The sequence below is a fragment of the Lissotriton vulgaris genome, unplaced genomic scaffold, assembly GCF_964263255.1.
Source record: "Lissotriton vulgaris unplaced genomic scaffold, aLisVul1.2 SCAFFOLD_494, whole genome shotgun sequence".
Taxonomy (NCBI): domain Eukaryota; kingdom Metazoa; phylum Chordata; class Amphibia; order Caudata; family Salamandridae; genus Lissotriton; species Lissotriton vulgaris.
This window is the reverse complement of record NW_028243049.1, coordinates 644,211-664,151: the sequence shown is the minus strand read 5'-3', so window position 1 is coordinate 664,151 and position 19,941 is coordinate 644,211. Positions and strand designations below refer to the sequence as shown.

The following is a 19,941-nucleotide window of genomic DNA, read 5'->3' as shown; positions in this document are numbered from 1 at the left end:
TAAGAATATATGGTATGGCTATATCATAGAACAGCTATAAGGAGATGGTTCCGAAAGTTGCAGAGGGGCTCAGCTCATGCTAGGGCACCCTCTCACATAAAGCCAAGCACTCTACCTCCAGGATTGTCAAGGCCTGCCATAGGAGTGACTTATAGGTGCATATATGTCTATATGTAAAGGTGGGTATAGGTATACTATATCCCAGTAAGGGGTGATTACACCACCTTACCCAGGCTGAGTGAACAGACCTGTGGTGTCAGTTTGGAGGGCCAGCCAGGGGTGGCATAATACATGCTGCAGCCCCTGGTAGGCCTTGGATGTACCTATGCCCTGGGTACCTACGGTACACTATACAGGGACTCACAAAGGTGACCCAATACCCAATCTGGTATGTACCTAAAGTACATGGAGTCCATTTTAGAGTGAAAGCAGATAGGCTGGGGCCCTGATTAGCAGGGTCGCAGCCCAACTAAGTTGAAAACCAGCAAAACACCTGGCAAAAAGTGGGGGCAACCATATAGTCAGATATCCTCCTTCCTACATGTGTGAAAGTAGAAGCAAGCATATTTATATAGTAACATGTGCAAAGAAAAATGAGGCCTATAAAGTTAGGTTACCATAGGTAAAACTAAAATGTCCCATGGGGGAAACACTTGACAAGAAGAGAGGCTAATCTTTACTTCCAGGGGGGGAAATACTTTCACACACACTTGGAAAATATAACAAGCTGTTTCTGAAACCAGAAGTGTTCAACAATGCAAAGTTGTGCTGTTGTGGGCGGAAAACACATTTCTAAACTGAGTTCTGCCCATCTCCAAGCAACAGCCACATGGCGTGAGGGAGGGGGTGAGGTCACGGAGCACGTGCCCTCCGAATACAGCATCTGACATTTGATCTCAGTGTTTGAATGCACAGCAAATGTGAAGAGATAAGAACAAGCTTTACAAGCCTTTTCTCAGAAACTGAATGGAGTGAGTGAAAACAGGATCTTTCGTGTGAACTGCAGTTCAACAAAGAGAAAAAGTAGTTTCTAAAAACGATGCTAGTAGTCGATTGATATAGTGATTGCCCCATGCTCTCGTGGAGGACTAAACACAGGAAAAGGCATGACGCATGTATGCCATGGACAAATGGGGAGAAAGATGAGGAGGAGACAAATGGGAATCCTATGGGCAGGCTGAAGCCTAAAAAAGTATATGCATCATGTCTTGAAGAGATAGCACAATCATTGTCTAGCTGAGACCTAGAGAGCACTCTTTCTGGACCAAGATCTAGCTTTCTGGAAACTGCATGGGGACCTTTCACTGCCACTATTTCAATTTTACAGCAACATTATTGGTGGCATGGTTTGTATCAGCAACTTACACGTTATGTCCTATGTTGTGCCATTCGTCCACAGATTAAGTCTTCTAATGTGTGCCGTCCACATGAGACACAGCTCTATCTTTCAAATCAGCCGTTTGGGTGTGTTTATCTTGACCATTGTGGTCCCCTACTTTTCGATAATGCATGTTACTCGATGACATCCATGGGGGTGCAGGTGCATCTTTCATCTCCATATAGGCCTAAGGGCAATTTTGTTGTTTAGCTGATGAACTGTGACTTAAAGCTGTCTTTAATGGCATAGGTATTGGGTAGGGGACGTGGCTGGTTGACTCATCTTTATGAGGGTCAATGTGCACTTAACAACCTCCCTAAAAGATTTCTGGGTGGGCGGAGCCCATATTAAATGCACTTTGGCTTCAAGATGTATGTTCCAGACCTTGACGGTCTAAACATTGTGGTGGCAGCTGCTACCTTTGACATAGATAATCACTGTACGTACTGTCATGCAGAATCTGCATAAATGTTGTGACTCTCTGGCGAATGCACATTTGCCTTCGACTCTCTCATCGGATGCTACTGTTCTCAATGCTGTCTCTGACTGGCTTCATAAATTTAGTGATCTAGTTCATGAAAAGGTGGCAATCAAGAAAGAATTTGGTCCATCCTACTGTGCTCCTGTTCCAGTGCTTGGTCTTCAGGGTACTCGAACTATGATTCTACCTCTTCTTTCAGGATTCAAAGACAATTGTTTGTTTCCATTTAAAAGGCGAAGTTACACCATATGGCCAATTCTAAATAATATGCCTAGAAGTGTCCCACTACAGAATGTTGTTTTGTAGCAGTTAAACAACATCATTCCTGCTTCTCCCCAGCCACCAGAGGGAAACGTCAAGCCTTCAGTTGCCCTGGTAACTGTTACATCTATACACATTCCATGATTTAAATAGTTTATTCTGATCCACCACCTGAGACCCCTTCAGAGGTGCGAGCTTCAAGTTCTTATCAAGACTCCCAGCCTCCTCTATTCCAACTGAGTTCTTTAGGCTACTATATCGATCAAGATAACTTTCCTTTCCACATTTTTTCATTGACCTCGGTTTTGCATCCACACCAGTGCCAATTTGTGTTTTCATCTCCTGGTTAAAACACACTTATCTGATTCCACAGTACATATATATATATATATCTGGATAGTACTCTCCATGGTATTTCTGTTCTTGCATATTAGATTTGTGACAGTTTTTTTCCTTTCGAATAAAGGCCCTTTCCTCCCCAAACGCTTTGTTGCTGAACCGTTGGAAGGGCTGTTGGCTCTGCATTCATCATCGCATAAAATGAAAATAAACTAGCCCCTTGTCAACATTTCAACGGTCTCAGTCACTGATGGAATTGTATCGGATAAAGTACAATTTCATGTGTTTGGTCCAATGGAGATGCTTCAGATACCCTATGTATTCAGGGTTTTTATGGGTGATGTTAAAGTGCCTTGGTTACAATCGGATGATTGGAATGTTGATACTATAAATTTGATGTTTTCAGAATTACAATATTACATTGTTTTTCGAATCTGAAGATTTATTTTTGAACTCGTACACCTGGAGCGGACGGTTACTTCCATTGTAGTTACCAGACCCACTGCATACCGGCCCTTATCAAGGAGGCCCATGCAGCTATACTTAAGGGTGGGCGCAAAATATGTTCCGCTCGCGGATTTTGCGGATTTTCGGCAATTTCGCGATCTGAGAATCTCGGGAAAATTGCCAAACTCTGCCTGCGGGTTTTTTTTAACACAGTGGCATCTTCGTGGACAAATATGCAGGGCAGGATTCATTCTGGCACGATGCTCCTGTCACAAAATGTAAACCTCAACTGGAAGCACTATAAAAGCAGGTGCCCGAGTTCAAGCTCACATTCAGTAATGTATCAATCAGCCCTAAAAAATAGTGAGCAAGGTCGAGGCTGGGCAAGTGTCCTTTATCCCCATATCTGTCGTCAAAAATTAGCTGTAATCCTTAAGGGAGGTCTTTGCATCTATGAGTTTCCCGAGCGCCATCCCCGTGTAGCTCCTGTGACCAGGAGGCTGCTTTCTCCTCATCTGCTGCTCTGCTCGGTCTTTGGCCCGTTATAAACAAGATGCATGTGAACTCGCATAGAAGCCACGCCCGTTTGGCCCCATCCACCACACACTAGCGGTATGAAACGTCTTCCCACCCGTCCCCACTATGATTACCAGCTCACCCAAGGGACCTCAGCGCCTTTTGGCGCGCTGGCAAAGTTACACGCACACATGGTCACTGTAGACAAATCATCTGGCTCATTACACAGCTGCAGTGTAGGAAAAGCACTAAACATTTACCCAACGAGGGAGCATTTACTGATTAGTCAGTAGAAAGTACTCCAGTTGAGTAGAAGTATTGCACAAAACGGTGGCATCTTCGTGGACAAATATGAAGGGCAGGATTCATTCTGGCACAATGCTCCTGTCACAAAAAGTAAACCTCAACAGGAAGCACTCACAGATATAAAAGCAGGTGCCCGAATTGAAGCTCAAATTCAGTAACGTATCAATCAGCCCTAAAAAGTAGTGAGCAAGGTCGAAACGTCTTCCCGCCCGTCCCTACTATGATGGCCAGCTCACTCAGCACCTTTTGGCGCGCTGGCAAAGTTACAGGCACACATGGTCACATATTTGTGCAAATGGCAAAAAAATCCACGAGTTCGCAGGGAAATTTGCGAACTCGCGGATTTTTTTGCCATTTTGCGTGAATTTGTGGACCGCAAATTCGCAAATTTTGCCCATACTTAGCTATACTGCACACATACATTGTCTCTCGCAGGACCGTCATTCTATGCCCTGAAGAAGTTCATGGTTTATGAACAAAACGCGTTGGCTGGGTTTTTTGTATTTGGACACTTACAAACTTTTCTGTGGTTGGCAAAAATTTAATACTTGAGTACTCCCAATATTAAATCACAAAACCTCTTCCTGATTGGCAGTCTTACACATATTATACTGAAGACCAATTAAATGGTATTATACAAAACAGTACCTTTAATTCTTCAATCATGTCTCAAGGTGAGTGGTTATTATGGCCGATAGACACAAATGTTTGTCACTCTTGCTTTTTTAAACACAACATCTGAATTCAAATTAAAAAGACCTTCACGGGGGGTGTGGCAAAGATGGCGATGGAGTGAGACGTGCCTGCGAGCTCCTCCGGCACCCCGAGCCCTTCATCGCCTTGTGTAGCTTTACTGGGGCGATCCTTGCTCCGGAATCGACTTTCCTGGGGTTGCTGAGGTGCCCTGAATGCTTTTGAGCCTTTTCCCGACGAGCTACGACCAAGAACGGCGGACTTTGCCGAGGTGTCGAGGCGGTGACGCACCTGCGCTGGTGCGGCCTACATTACATCGCCTGGAGTGCATCGGCTCATAGCCTGGGGGACCCTGGGTCGCAGCGAGTTGCAGTGAGGAACGATCGCACTGCAGGACCCGCCGAACTTAATCTGCACCCCTGTGGGTCATTTTTGCTAACGTCGCCCGGGTAGAGGTGGCGAGGAGGTGCCGACCTGTCTGGCGGCTGCTGGACAGCGCAGAGGAACGAGAGGAGAAGAGGTGCTGATCCGTCTCTACCCCTCATAACCCGGGGGCGACCCAGCGGACATTGAGTGTGCACGGCGATTGCTATCTTCTGATTGCCCCGGCCGCCCAGTGACGGCGGAGCGAAGATCTCGGGGGGTGCGAGGGAGCGCGGCTTGATATCCCGGGACGCTCATAGCGATCGCGGAGTGCGCGGGGGCTAGCCGAGGCTCCTCATCATGACGACGAGAAACCGCATGAACAGGACTGGGAAGGACGGCCCTGGGAAGGGTCCGTCCGGATCGCCGCCCGGCTCTAGCAAGTCCCCTGCAACGGACGACGGGGACGGCCGAGTCACGAAGGCCTTCCTGATTGAACTTTTTGCGTCCATTAAGGACAACATCATGGAGCTGAAGTCACAGCTAGCCTCCGATCTGCGCGAGGTCCGCCGAGATGTGGATGGCATCGGAGAACGGGTGGCGACCCTGGAGGAGCATGATCTAGGCCTCACTGGTGACGTCCATCAGTTACAGCAGGACATGCTCAGGCTTCGAGAGCAAAATTTAGACCTTCAGACCCACTGCGAAGATTTGGAAAACCAGTCCCGCCGCAATAACATTCGAATCCGAGCTGTACCCTGGGAGTGGGAAGGTGAAAACTTGCGGGAATATGTGGAGGCCCTGTTCCTGCAGGTTCTGGCAGAGGCGGACCTCTCGGAGATCCGCATGGACAGAGTGCATCGAGTTGGGCTGCCATGCGGCGCGCGCTCGCCACCGCCGGACATTTTAGTCTGTGTCCACGACTTTCAATTGAAAGAGAGGATCCTACGAAAAGCCAGGGATACCAACAACCTACAATTTCGGGGACACAGCCCCCAGCTCTTTCAAGACTTGGCGGCCTCCACATTGCAGAAGCGGCGGGACTTCCGCCCGGTCACAGCTTTCCTATTTCTATTTATTTCTATTTAAAATTATTTGTACAGCGCACGTACACCAGCGGTTTCTTGGCGCTAAAAACTGAAAGAGGTCAGAGACGAAGTCCCGGGGTAGGGGAAAAAAGAGAGACTAATGTATCAATTAAAGGATTTGGCAAAAAGGTATGCCTTGAGTTGTTTCCGAAATAACAGATATGAAGTTGAAGCTCTGAGTTCTGCAGGCAGAGAGTTCCAAAAAGTCGGGGCGAGAGTCGCAAACTTCAAGCCCCCCCATTTCTTTCTTCGAAACCGTGGGACAGTAAGAAGGGATTGGGAAGATGACCTCAGTTCTCTAGATGGAACGTAGGGAATGATCTCCGAGGAGATGAAAGCTGGCGCCGTGCCCAGTCGTGCTTGGAAGGTGATGGATGCAAGCTTAAACTGGACACGGGCCCAGACGGGAAGCCAATGTAAAGCTTTCAAAAGGGGAGTGGTATGGGAGGATTTAGGGAGTTTGAACACCAGGCGTGCCGCCTGGTTCTGGATCTGCTGCAAGCGCCGAAGACTATATGCAGGGATACCTGCATATAGGGCGTTGCCATAATCCAGGCGGGATACGACCATGGCAAGAGTGATAAGTTTTAGGGCATCAAAAGAAAAGAAACGGGACACCTTGCGAATGGTGCGAAGAGCCAGAAAGGAGGAAGAAACCGCAGAACTCACCTGGGAGTGAAGGGTGAGTTGTGAATTGAGCTTGATGCCTAGGGTTTTAACCGAGGTGGAGGGAACAGGTGGGGCACCAAGGGAAGGGGGCCAGAAAATGGGGGACCAGGGGCTGGATGAACCACCCGTCAACACCAGCTCGGTCTTATCTCGGTTGAGCTTAAGATGGTTGTGGTTCATCCAGTCTCGGATGTGAATCATGATAGTTTGAAAGTTGGAGACAGAATCGGGGGAAGAGGAGAGGTTGAACACAAGCTGGAGGTCATCCGCATAATTAAATACGGTGACCTCCATTTGTTGCAATGAAAAGATAAGAGGGGAGATGTAGAGATTGAATAAGAGGGGGGAAAGGGAGGAACCTTGGGGAACCCCGCACTGAACGTCACGGAAGTCTGCAGTGAAGTCACCCAGGCGAACAGCCTGGGTGCGATCCCTCAGGAAGGAAGATAACCAGACCAACGCGGTACCCCCGATCCCCGCCGCCCTGACACGGGAAAGTAAGATGGAGTGGTCCACCGTGTCAAAGGCGGCTGAGAGGTCGAGGAGAACCAGGGCCTGAGGTTGGTTGGTATCCATTCCCTCCCTGAGGTTATCAAGGACCGAAAGCACTACCGACTCCGTGGAGTGTGCGGGGCGAAACCCGGCCTGGCGGGGGGCAAGAGCCCCGTTCTTCTCCACGAAAGAACTCAGGGCGTAGGTGACGTGACGCTCGAGTACTTTCGCCAGGAAAGGTAAGAGAGAGATGGGGCGGAAATTGGCTGGGATAGAGGGATCGGCACCAGGCTTTTTCAGGATAGGGACTATTACAGCAGATTTAAGTGAGTTGGGTACCACACCCTGGGATAAGGAACTGTTGAGAAGGTGGAGGGGGGGATCTGGGCAGTTAGAGAAGATATGACGGAGGATATGAGCCGGGCAGGGATCTAGCGGGGACCCTGATTTAACAAGTGGGATTATGGCATTTATTGATTCCTTAGTTAGAGGTGGGAGGGTGGTGAGATGGTCCTTGGGAGGAGGACACTGAGGGTCCACAAAGGTAGGGGAAGGAGGGGGAATATTGGTTTTAATGGTTTCGATTTTTTGAATGAAGAAATTATTTAGGGAGTGACAGAGTTCCAGAGAAGGGGTGGGTTTGAGAGAGGTTCTGTCCGAGAACGCTAGATTGTGAACAATCGAAAAGATTTCCTTCGATTTGCTTTCGGCTGCGAGGATTTTGGAGGAAAAGTAGATGGTTTTTGCCTCAAGGATGTTTTTCTTATATAGGGTCAGGATGTTTATAAACTCTAAACGTAGGGAGGGGCAGTAGTTTTTCCTCCAGGCCCGCTCCGCACGCCGCACCGCCAGTTTAGTGGCTTTAAGATCTTGATTAAACCACTGGTTGGCGTCCTTCTCTCGTTTGGTTGAGACCCGCTTCAGAGGAGCAATGGTGTCACAGCCTGCAGAGAGCCATTGGTCAATGGCCGTGACCTGGGAGCAGGTAGATAGGTCTTGGAGGAGGGGAGCGGAGGAAGTGAGTATGGAGGATAGACTGTCAGGGTCTACTCGGCCCCATGCTCGAACCCAGGTGTTTTTGGGGAGCGGGGGCTTGATCGGGGGGTGAATGGGAAGAGAAAAGGAAATCAGGTGATGGTCAGACCAGGTGCAGGGTAAGATTGAAAGGGATTCAACGGGGCAATTGGAGGACCAAATCTGGTCGAGAGTGTGACCTTTGACGTGGGTGGGAGAGTGAATGTGGGAAGTAAAGTTAAGAGAGGAAAGGGTATCTGAGAACTCCTTGGAAGATGGGCATTCGGCTTGGTCAGAAGGCCAAAAATTAAAATCACCCAAAAGTAAAATGGAAGAGTTGTTAACTGTGATAGTAGCCAGGACTTCCAAGAAATCCGGAAGGAACAATAAGGGAGATTGGGGGGGACGATAGATGAGAATACGGGTGAGAGGGGGCGTGATGGAGGTGGTACGGATGGCTAAAAACTCAGTAGTAGCGATATCAGGAAGGGACAGGGGCTGAAAGGGGAGGTCGGTTCGAGCGATGACCGCCACCCCACCTCCAGCTTTGCCATTAGGCCGGTCGGCGCGAATAGCGTAATATGGAGCTGGTAGAGTCGCCAATAAGGTGGGGAGGGGGTCGTCGCGGAACCAAGTTTCTGTTAAAAAAAGAAGGTCGGGGGCATGGAGATCCAGCAAGACCGACAGTTCATGGGCGTGGGCAACTGCGGACCTAGTGTTTAGATAGAAAGCCGTAAGAGATCTAGGAGCCGCTGGAGAAGTGCTACCGCTAGAGGGAGTCGGGGGCACAGGTTGAGGCCAAGGTATTATCAGAGGGGCAGGAGGAGCTAAGCCAAGAGACGAAATGTGGGAGCAGATGGAGGCAGATAGCGGCCATGGGCCTCGAAGGCAGCGCAGTTGGGTAGGAGAGTAGGTGGTAACGCGAGCAGAGTGACATGCCCCTTGCCCCGGACGGTCGCGGACGAGCGCAGACGAGCTTGCCTTAAGCGCGCCTTCGGCGCGCAATCGTCGCGCCCGCTGCGCTCGTCCGCTGCGCTTCCTGCCAAGGCACATAATTAATGTTGGTTGGTCGGGGCGTTGGAGGGGGTGTGGCCAACCGAGGTGGGCGTGTCTCGTGGCTCGCCTCGCCGTCAGGAATGGCGACCAAGATGTAAACAAGCGTTGCAGCGCGAGGCGCGCTGTTCGGGAGAAGCAAGGGTCAAGCAGTAATTAAAAGGTACATGGTATCACAATAATTTTAAAAAGATGTCTTTCGCCCTCCCGGCTTCCGCCTCAGGAGTCTCTATCAGTGTCGCGCTTAGAGATCTGCGCGCACTATTTATAGGTTTGGTGAGGGGGCGTGGCCAACCGAGGTGGGCGTGTCTCGTGGCTCGCCTCGCCGTCAGGAATGGCGACCAAGATGTAAACAAGCGTTGCAGCGCGAGGCGCGCTGTTCAGGAGAAGCAAGGGTCAAGCAGTAATTAAAAGGTACATGGTATCACAATAATTTTAAAAAGATGTCTTTCGCCCTCCCGGCTTCCGCCTCAGGAGTCTCTATCAGTGTCGCGCTTAGAGATCTGCGCGCACTATTTATAGGTTTGGTGAGGGGGCGTGGCCAACCGAGGTGGGCGTGTCTCGTGGCTCGCCTCGCCGTCAGGAATGGCGACCAAGATGTAAACAAGCGTTGCAGCGCGAGGCGCGCTGTTCAGGAGAAACAAGGGTCAAGCAGTAATTAAAAGGTACATGGTATCACAATAATTTTAAAAAGATGTCTTTCGCCCTCCCGGCTTCCGCCTCAGGAGTCTCTATCAGTGTCGCGCTTAGAGATCTGCGCGCACTATATATAGGTTTGGTGAGGGGGCGTGGCCAACCGAGGTGGGCGTGTCTCGTGGCTCGCCTCGCCGTCAGGAATGGCGACCAAGATGTAAACAAGCGTTGCAGCGCGAGGCGCGCTGTTCAGGAGAAGCAAGGGTCAAGCAGTAATTAAAAGGTACATGGTATCACAATAATTTTAAAAAGATGTCTTTCGCCCTCCCGGCTTCCGCCTCAGGAGTCTCTATCAGTGTCGCGCTTAGAGATCTGCGCGCACTATATATAGGTTTGGTGAGGGGGCGTGGCCAACCGAGGTGGGCGTGTCTCGTGGCTCGCCTCGCCGTCAGGAATGGCGACCAAGATGTAAACAAGCGTTGCAGCGCGAGGCGCGCTGTTCAGGAGAAGCAAGGGTCAAGCAGTAATTAAAAGGTACATGGTATCACAATAATTTTAAAAAGATGTCTTTCGCCCTCCCGGCTTCCGCCTCAGGAGTCTCTATCAGTGTCGCGCTTAGAGATCTGCGCGCACTATTTATAGGTTTGGTGAGGGGGCGTGGCCAACCGAGGTGGGCGTGTCTCGTGGCTCGCCTCGCCGTCAGGAATGGCGACCAAGATGTAAACAAGCGTTGCAGCGCGAGGCGCGCTGTTCAGGAGAAGCAAGGGTCAAGCAGTAATTAAAAGGTACATGGTATCACAATAATTTTAAAAAGATGTCTTTCGCCCTCCCGGCTTCCGCCTCAGGAGTCTCTATCCTGCGGGGCCGCGGGGTGTCCTACTCCTGGGGCAACCCCTTTCGGCTCATCTTCAGGTGGCAGAACAGGCTGGTGCAAGTGAGATCTCTGGCGGCTGCCAGGGAACTTCTGGGCATGGAGGAGGAGGCCGCGTCGGCTGGCGCCAGCGCCTCCCCAAGAAGACGACGCCGTTCCCGCTCCCTGGCTTGGCAGAGAGTGGGCCGGCATGGTATGGGGGAGGGCCCGACTCCCTCGGCGAGCCAAAGTGAGAGGGGAGAGGTTCTGGCTTCGGTGGCCTTGGTGACTGATTCGGGCCGGATGGACAGCTCTTCGGCAGCCTAGGCTCCCCAAACAGCGGCCCGTGGGGCCGGGGGGGCTCTACCACCTCAGGTACATTGAGGGACTGAGCTCCATTGGAGGGTTACCCCGACCCTGAACTCGAGGGGGGCATTACCCGGGTCTTCTACCCCCGACCCTTATGGTCATGTCCAGCTTTCTTTGTTCTCTTTCTGGTTCTGGAACTGTTCTCTCTGTATGTTGTTTTGGGGCTCCTTTGGACTGGAGGAGGGTTGTTTTGGAACGGGCTCAGTGGTGGTAGCCGTGATCCTGGTATGATTGCGGGTGTGGTCGGTTTGTCAATAGTCAACTGACAAACTATTTGGAGAAGAATAACGTTCTCCATTCAAATCAGTCTGGCTTTCGGTCAGAACACTCTACCGAATCAGCTTTATTATATTCTGCTGAAACTTTAAGAGCAGCAATGGATCGGGGAAAACAGGCTGTCCTTATCCTTCTTGACCTGTCGGCAGCCTTCGATACCGTGTCCCACAACATCTTACTGGACCGGTTGGCTGCCGCAGGGGTGGGAGGACAGGTGCTGACCTGGTGTAGGAACTTCCTCACAAACAGACGCCAAATAACAGTGCTTGGCCCATATCAGTCTGAGGCTAAAAACGTCAGCTCAGGGGTGCCACAGGGCTCTAGCTTGAGCCCTGTCCTTTTCAATCTATATATGACACCCCTGATGAACTTGATCGAGTCATTCAAGATCAGTTCTATCTCATACGCTGACGACACCCAACTGATTCTGGTGCTGGATAAGGAACAACCAGGTGCCGAGGAAGACCTTAGGAACTGTCTTGCAGCGACATTCAAGTGGATGAATAACAACCATCTAAAGTGCAACGCCGGAAAAACGGAAATTTTACCCATAGGGATCAATAATCTTTTTTCCCCGTCAGCATGCTGGCCATCGGATGCAGAAGCTCCACCTAACACAATTGCATCCGCCCGTAACCTAGGCATAAAGTTTGACAACTGCCTATCCTTCAAACCTCAGGCTGTAGCAGTGGCAGGTATGTGCTTTCAAATTATCAAAGCACTTAGGAAATTTTTTGACCTCCTTCCCCTTTCGGCGAGGAAAACAGTCGCAGTGGCCTTAATAAATTCTAGGCTAGATTACTGCAATGGACTCTATGTTGGAGCAAATAAAATCGTGCTCCACAAATTGCAGATGATCCAAAACGCGGCTGCCCGCCTCGTACTGTGTCTGCCCCGCAGATCATCTGCCTCTGCAGCTCTAAATACCTTACACTGGCTGCCAATAGGAAAGAGAATTCTGTTTAAACTTCTCCTGATTACTTTTAGAGCCTTCCATCAACGTGGCCCGACCTATTTACGAAGGGGGTTCAAAAGATACTACCCAGCACGCTGCCTAAGATCTGCCAGTCAGAATTTACTTACTATTCCCCGTTTTAAACTGGCTACAAAGGGTGGCAAATCCATCTTTGTACTGGGAACTAAGGCCTGGAATAAACTTCCCCTTCCCTTGCGTTCTTTCTCCCAAGAGGCCCCTTTCAGGAAGGCACTGAAAACCTGGATTTTCTCCATGCCTGACTCAATGTGTAGAACCCTAGTGTAGTGGCTGTGTTTAAGAAACTGGACTTCTTTCCCTATCCAACCCTTCCATCTGGGTTGTGTAAGCGCCAAGATACTCCTTGGAGTGGTAGCAGCGCTCTATAAATGCCCATTACATTTACATTTACATTTACATTTACATTTACATTTACATGGCACTATGGGGGGCACTATGTGGAGCGGGGTGGGGGAGAGTAACGTCCAAATGATGCCTGTGACGATAGGTTCATGGAATGTTAAAGGCCTTAATTCCCCTCAAAAGCGTCAGAAGGTGTGGAAATACATTATAGATCATCATCTGGATGTGGTGGGACTGCAGGAAACTCATTTGGCCCGTAGGGACGTAACCAGGCTTAAGAATCGGCAATACCCACTGATTTACAAATCCTCTGCCACTACTAAGCACCGGGGGTGGCACTCCTGTTCCGCTCTACACTTCAATTTCAGCCCATGGGGGTGCGAAACGACAAGGAGGGTAGATGGCTGATGGTGAAGGGGATGCTCGTGGTGGTTCTCTATGCGCCGAACACAGGCCAAAATGGGTTCTTTGAGGCTTTCATGAGGGAGGTGGGGGATTTTGGGGAGGGTGCATTGATAGTAATGGGGGATTTCAATTTGGTTTGGGACAAAGGCCTTGATTGCTCGCACCAACAGAGGACGGAGGCAGGCCTCTTCTCCCCTGAGTTGCGTGATGCTATAGACAGTCTGGGTCTCATTGATAGCTGGCGCGCCCTCCACCCCCACGCTAGGGACTACACGTTCTTTTCCCATGTTCACCACACATATTCGCGTCTCGATCACATCTTTCTGAATCAGTCGTTACAGGGGGACTTGCGGGAAAGTAGGATATTTCCGCTCTCTGTATCAGATCACAGTCTTTTGGCAGTATGCCTGACTTGGGCCCCGGGGACGTCCCCCCACCGCAAATGGTATTTCCCAATCTCCCTTACACGTGATCAGGAGTCGTGCAAGAAACTCAGGGCGGCCATTGGTGAATTCTTTGAGTTTAACAAAGAAGGGGACACCTCGGTTTTCACCCAATGGGACGCCTTCAAAGCGACGACACGGGGCACGTGCATCGCGTTGAACTCCGCCCTGAACAAACTTAGGCGCGAGGAAAGGGAGGCGCTGGAGGCGGAGCTGGTGACACTTGAAACTGCGCACAAGCAGAATCCTTCTCGAAGGACGCTCCGTCCACTTGCAGCAGTGCGGGGTAAACTCAGGGCCCACTATAATAACCGGGCGGAGTATACCCTCCTGCGCTTACGGCGTCTTTCTTACGCACAAGGCAACAAAGTGGGGAAACATCTGGCTCGACAGCTTCGCGATAAGCGTGAGAGGGAATATGTAGGCGGCATCCGGGCGCCCTCGGGCGCCTTGGAGCATAAAGACGCGGCCAAGGCGGAGCTTTTCGGCAAATTCTATGCAGCCCTGTACTCGGCGGATAACCTGGAGCTGGAAGATCAGCGGGAATATCTGGGGGCTCATCCTCTTCCGCAGGTTTCCAAGGAATGGAACGACCTTCTGGAAGCCCCCTTTACTAGGGAGGAGGTGTTGACCGCAATCAAGTCCCTTAAACCGCTTAAGGCGCCTGGTCCAGACGGCTTCACGGCACCCTTCTATCAGACCTTTGCCTCTGAACTGGGGGGCTTTCTGGTGACACTTTTCAATGGCATGAGGGAGGGGGGCCAGACTACGGGCACTATGGCAGAGGCGATGATTTCGATTATCCCTAAAGCCGGGAAGGACCCCTCGAAGTGTGAGTCATACCGGCCCATAGCTCTACTGAATGTAGATGCTAAATTATACTCCTCTATCTTGGCTACACGGCTCCAGGACCTTATGCCTGCCCTTATCCATCCCGACCAATCGGGATTCATAAAAGGTCGCCAGACCCACGACAACACCAGAAGGCTGATCCATCTGATCGAGAAGGCTAATCGCTTTAAGATCCCGGCGGTCTTGGTGGGCCTTGACGCTGAAAAGGCGTTCGATCGGGTGGACTGGAACTTTCTCTTTGGTACGCTGGAGGCCTTTGGTTTTTCCCCCAAATTCATAGATATGCTTCGGGCCAACTACCATGGTCCTCGATGGAGGGTCATGCTTAATGGCCATGTTTCACCCTTCTTTGAATACTCCTGGGGTACGCGGCAGGGCTGTCCCCTATCTCCCCTACTCTTTGCGCTCAGCATTGAACCTCTAGCCCATAGGGTGCGGGAGGACCCGGACATTGTTGGACTCCCCTTTTCGGGAGAGCAGCATAAAATTTCCCTTTTTGCTGATGACGTTCTGTTGTCACTAGCGGACCCGGGGAGCTCCCTTGCACGGGTGCAGGAGGTACTCTCTCAGTTTGAAGCAGTGGCGGGTTTCCGGGTTAATCCCGGCAAGTCATACATCATTAACCTCACGCTACCATCTGCTGAGGTGGATGGCATCCGGCCGCTCATGCCCCTGTCCTGGGCCAGCTCCTCTATACAGTACCTTGGGGTCCGGCTGACCTCATCTGTTACCACCTTATATGCGGCCAACTTCCCCTCTCTGCTGGCCCAGATACAGAACGAGCTGAATCGGTGGAAGCCCATGTTCATTTCTTGGCTGGGCCGAGTCCATGCTGTCAAAATGACGATGCTCCGCAAGCTCCTGTAGCTGTTACAAGCACTCCCTATTGCTTTGGAGGGGGGCTTTTTCAGGCGTGTTAAGACCATGATCCTACGCTATATTTGGCAAGGGGGCTGCGCTAGACTCTCCTTTCTCATGCTGCGACGGCCTTTGAAGAAGGGTGGGGTCGGACTCCCAGATATGCATCTCTATTATAAGGCGGCGCAACTCCGAGTGCTGGTCGAGTGGACCCAGATGGAATCGGAGAAGCACTGGTTGCATATGGACAGGAGTGTGGCGGGGAGATCGATATGGGACCTGGTCTGGAAGGCGAAGGGGGTTGGCCCTCGTAACGCCTATATTAGCACCCCTACGAGTACCACCCTGAGGGTTTGGGACTCGGTTTCTGGTGATGAGAGGTGGACTTCCTTCCCGTCCCCCTTCACCCCTATCCATTTTAACCCAGCCTTTCCACCGGCTCTCGTGGAGGGCCCCTTTGACGGGTGGAGAACGGGGGGTTGCCACACGCTCACACACTTGTTCCATGGTCACAAGCCGCTCACCTTCTATAATTGCATGCGTGACTATGCGGTGTTACCATCCGAGCGTTACCGGCACGCCCAAATGCTACACTGGGCGTTGTCACCGGATGTACGAGATGCAGCGACACGGCCCCCCACGGACTTCGAATCCTTTATCACCCGCGCAACGTCCATGAGGGGGGTGATCTCATTCCTCTATGGCTTTCTACTTACCACGGCTATCTCGCCTCGCCCTAGATACATGAGTTTGTGGGAAGAGCACCTGGGACGAGATATCTCTGACGAGGAGTGGACTCACCTCTGGCGTGATTTACACAGATTTAACCACTCCATTGACCTCAGGGAGGCCCATATGAAAACGATGCTGGACTGGTATCTTTACCCAGCCCGGTTGAAAAAGATGTTTCCCTCTGCGTCGGATAGATGTTGGTGAGGATGTGGTCTCTTGGGGGATTTCCGCCATATTTGGTGGGACTGCCCTGTCATTCGCCCCTACTGGGAGGAGATACTGTCCCAGATCAAGGAAGTGCTGGGCTACCCGATTCCTGACTCGATAGGCTTCGTTCTCTTGGGTCTCCGTGATCCGCTCCTGGAACATCAGACTAAAGCGGATAAACAAATCCTTTGGCTCTGCATGGGTGAGGCCAAGTTGACCTTGGCTGCGGCTTGGAAAAAGAAGGAGGCCCCTGCACTTTCCCTCTGGTATGCTAGGTTGTGGAAGCTGCTGAGTATGGAGCATATGGCGGATGTTTTCAGAGGAGATTTCAAAAACTTCATCTTTAGGTGGGGCCCACTAGTCCGCTTCCTTTCTCGAGGCTTGCCGTTGGCGGTCTGCCCGCCCACTTTACGTGCACTCCATTTGTTTCAAGTGTGATAGAATGTTTGGATGTGTGCCTGTTACTTGGCTGCCACCACTGGGGGGAGGGGGGTTGGAGGGTTGCAGGAGTTTGGGGGAGGGAGTTTTGTTCTGTCTATCTCTAGGGGGGTGGGTCTTTATGTTTCACCTCGCTGCATTGCTCTTCCTATGGCCGGGAAACGAGGAGGCACATATTAGACTGGTCGAATGAGCCCCTGGCTTGGATGGCTTTTGACTGGTGCCACTGTGAACCGAAGCCTTCCTAAGGACTTCCCGTTGGGGACAACGTTGTTGGCTGGCGAACTTTGAGAATCATCCTGGCTAGGGTGGCCGCGTTGTACAATCTTCAGCAATGTTACCGCTTCTTGGCCAAGCAGTTTGAGCTCCTGCGAGGGTTCTTGTCGCACTTATTGTGTTTCTATCTTTCTCTTACTTCCTTTCCTCTTCCTTCTTGTACTTTCAATAAAAATATCTTTGACAAAAAAAAGACCTTCACAAGCCTTACACTCTAACACTGTAACAGCATATTCTGTATGTAAATTGTAACAATGGCATTTAAAACATTACACTTTATCTGCAGTGAAACGACATCTTTCACTCAAGTCCGAAGAATTGGATCTATCTGATTCCCTTTTGGGTCAAAATCACCACGTTCTAAATGATTGGTTTATGTTGCTTAAAATTTACTTCAGAAATTTTTCCAGCAGTACGTTTACATCAAATTGACCAAGATAATTTAGATATTGCTGTGGTGGACAACATTAATACATTTTCACCTCATATTTATACTTTCGCTAATATTGTATCATCTGTAATTGATATTGTGCAAAAATGAATCATCTTAGATCAATTATACAATTTACCTGGACATTACAAACACTTAAGAAAGGTGGCGTTCCTTGGCATTATCTTAACAGTACCGCTTTGTTTGTACCCTTTTATTGAAAGAAACACAGCAAACAATGACAATGAAAGAGGCTAGTTACACTATGTTACACACAGAGAAGCTTGAACAACTCCCCTTCACTGTAGCGGCAATGCAGTTAGCAGTGTCGTTAATACAAGGGGTTATCTCATTGCCCATCTCAACCTTTCAGTTCAGTGGCTGCATGAAACACTTTCCCATTGGTAGATACGAACCCTTTGGGAGCAGCTATATACATGAGATATGGTCCTTGCCCTTTACCTGTTGTTGTCAACATGCTGAAAGAGACATTTTCTTACAGGACAGGAGTGTGACTCGCGTGTCTGTCATTCCCTTGGATGTCAACATAATAATAATAATAAAAACATTTATTAAGCGCCTGAATACACTACAGCAGTGCGTCTTCGCGCTAGGATGCATTCCTACTTGAATAAAAAGACAAGATCAACACCTACACTGGGAAACAAGGAAAAGAAGAAAAGGGGGGGAGATACTAAGAAGGTGTTAAACTGCAGGGAACAAATAGGTCTTGAGTTTCTGTCGGAACCTCGTTTCCGACGGTTCCATACGGAGCTCCATAGGAAGATCATTCCACTGCTTACTTGCCAGGAACCTGAAAGAGCGCCCACCCATCCGTGATTTATGTATGCGGGGGACCGAAAACTGCATACTGCCCATAGATCTCAAAAGACGATTCGGGCGATATATGGTAAGTAACCTATGCAAATACATCGGGCCATTGCCATGCGCAATCCGATGACTTATGCACATGGTCCTAAACCGAATACGTTCTCTCACAGGGAGCCAGTGCAAAGTCTGTAGCGCACCTTTCCCCGAGGACTTCCTAGGCAGCTTTAAAACTAGCCTGGCCGCCGCATTTTGCACATATTGCAACTGGTTCAGGCCCTTACTACTAAGGCCACACAGCAGGGAGTTGACATAATCAAGATGGGACGTGACCAAGGCATGCACTAGTGTTTTCCTAGCTGTAATAGGTACAAGATCCAAGATCTCACGTAGGATCTTCAATATGCCATAACATTTCCCTGCTATCTTGGCAATGTGTTGAGAGTATGAAAGATTGGTGTCCAACAGAACACCCAAGTTCTTCACTGTGTTAGAGGGGACTGGTGTCGGGCCCAATTCCATGGGCCACCATGCGGATGACCAAATGGATGGAGATGAGCCAATCACCAATAGTTCAGTCTTATTGCCATTAAGGCGAAGGCAATTGCCCTTCATCCAAACTGCCAAAGATGCCAGACATGCGGAGAAATTATCCGCTGTCTCAACTGGGTCGTGAGATAGAGTAACCACCAGTTGTGTATCATCCGCATAGGATACAATGTCCACCCCATAGGACTCCACCATCCTAGCCAGGGGTTCCATATTAAGATTGAATAATGTGGGGTTCAAAATTGAGCCCTGCGGGACCCCTTGTTTTAGAGTACGGGACATGGATCTAAAGGGGGGACAGTGTATTTGGAATTTTCTGTCCGCCAGGAAAGAAACCATCCATTCATAGGCTGGCCCCTCAACCCCCAGTTCACTCAAACTTGTCAGGAGTTTAGAGTGCGACACAGTATCAAATGCCGCACTTAAGTCCAGCAATATTAGAGCGGCAGTCTGTCCTTCATCAACTCTCTGACGGAGCATCTCTGTTGAGGAAAGGAGGGCAGTCTCAGTTGAATGTTTAGCCCTAAAACCGAACTGGGAGGCGTGCAGGAGATGATTATCCTCCACAAATTTCACCAGCTGGTTATTCACCAATTTTTCCACCACCTTGGCACAGAAAGGAAGAAGAGAAATGGGCCAGAGGTTATCCAATTGGGAAATATTCAGGTTAGCCTTTTTTTTAAATGGGAACTACCTGTGCCAGTTTCCATTCCTCAGGCACATGTCTTTCTTGAAATGAAAGGGACGCCAAATTACCAATATAGTTCCACAGGAGATGAACCTGCTCACTAAGGATTTTAGGCTGAGCCACATCTAAAGGAGATCCTGACTGGATACTCATGATAAGGTTTATCAGTTCCTCCCTTGGGGGGACCATGAATTCCCTAAGATGCGCTTTCTTAATAGATGCCTGGCCAATATCCCCCATAAGGTTTCCATTGACTGGATCCTGCTGAAAGGACTTATAAATCTGTTCCACTTTATTCACGAAATGGTCTGCGATAGATTCGCACGTCTCCGTAGAATAGAGGTATTTGGTCTCTACCCGTGTAGGCACCGTGAGCTCCTTCTAGATTAAAAAGAGCTCTTTAACAGAGTTTACAGAGGAATCTATTCTCACTTGGATAAATACTCTCTTGGCCTTGTTGATCCCTCAGAGGTACTCCTTCAGACTAATCCTATATGCCTCTTTCCGGGCTGGGTCATAATCCTTGCGCCACAGACGTTCAAATCTTTTACATCTGGCCTTAACCATGCGCAATTCGTCAGTATACCACGGGGCCGACCTAGTCTTACGTACAGGGGCTTTTGAGGTCCATGGCGCCACCTTATCTAGTGCCCTCGATATCCATTGTTCAA

At 49.9% G+C, this 19,941-nt stretch overlaps 1 protein-coding gene across 1 annotated transcript in view; it reads right to left on the bottom strand.

Moving 5' to 3' along the window:
* Positions 1-19,941, bottom strand: part of LOC147668723 (uncharacterized) — a 141,372-nt gene that overhangs the window by 96,186 nt on the left and 25,245 nt on the right. The gene's annotated exons all lie outside the window — the stretch shown is intronic.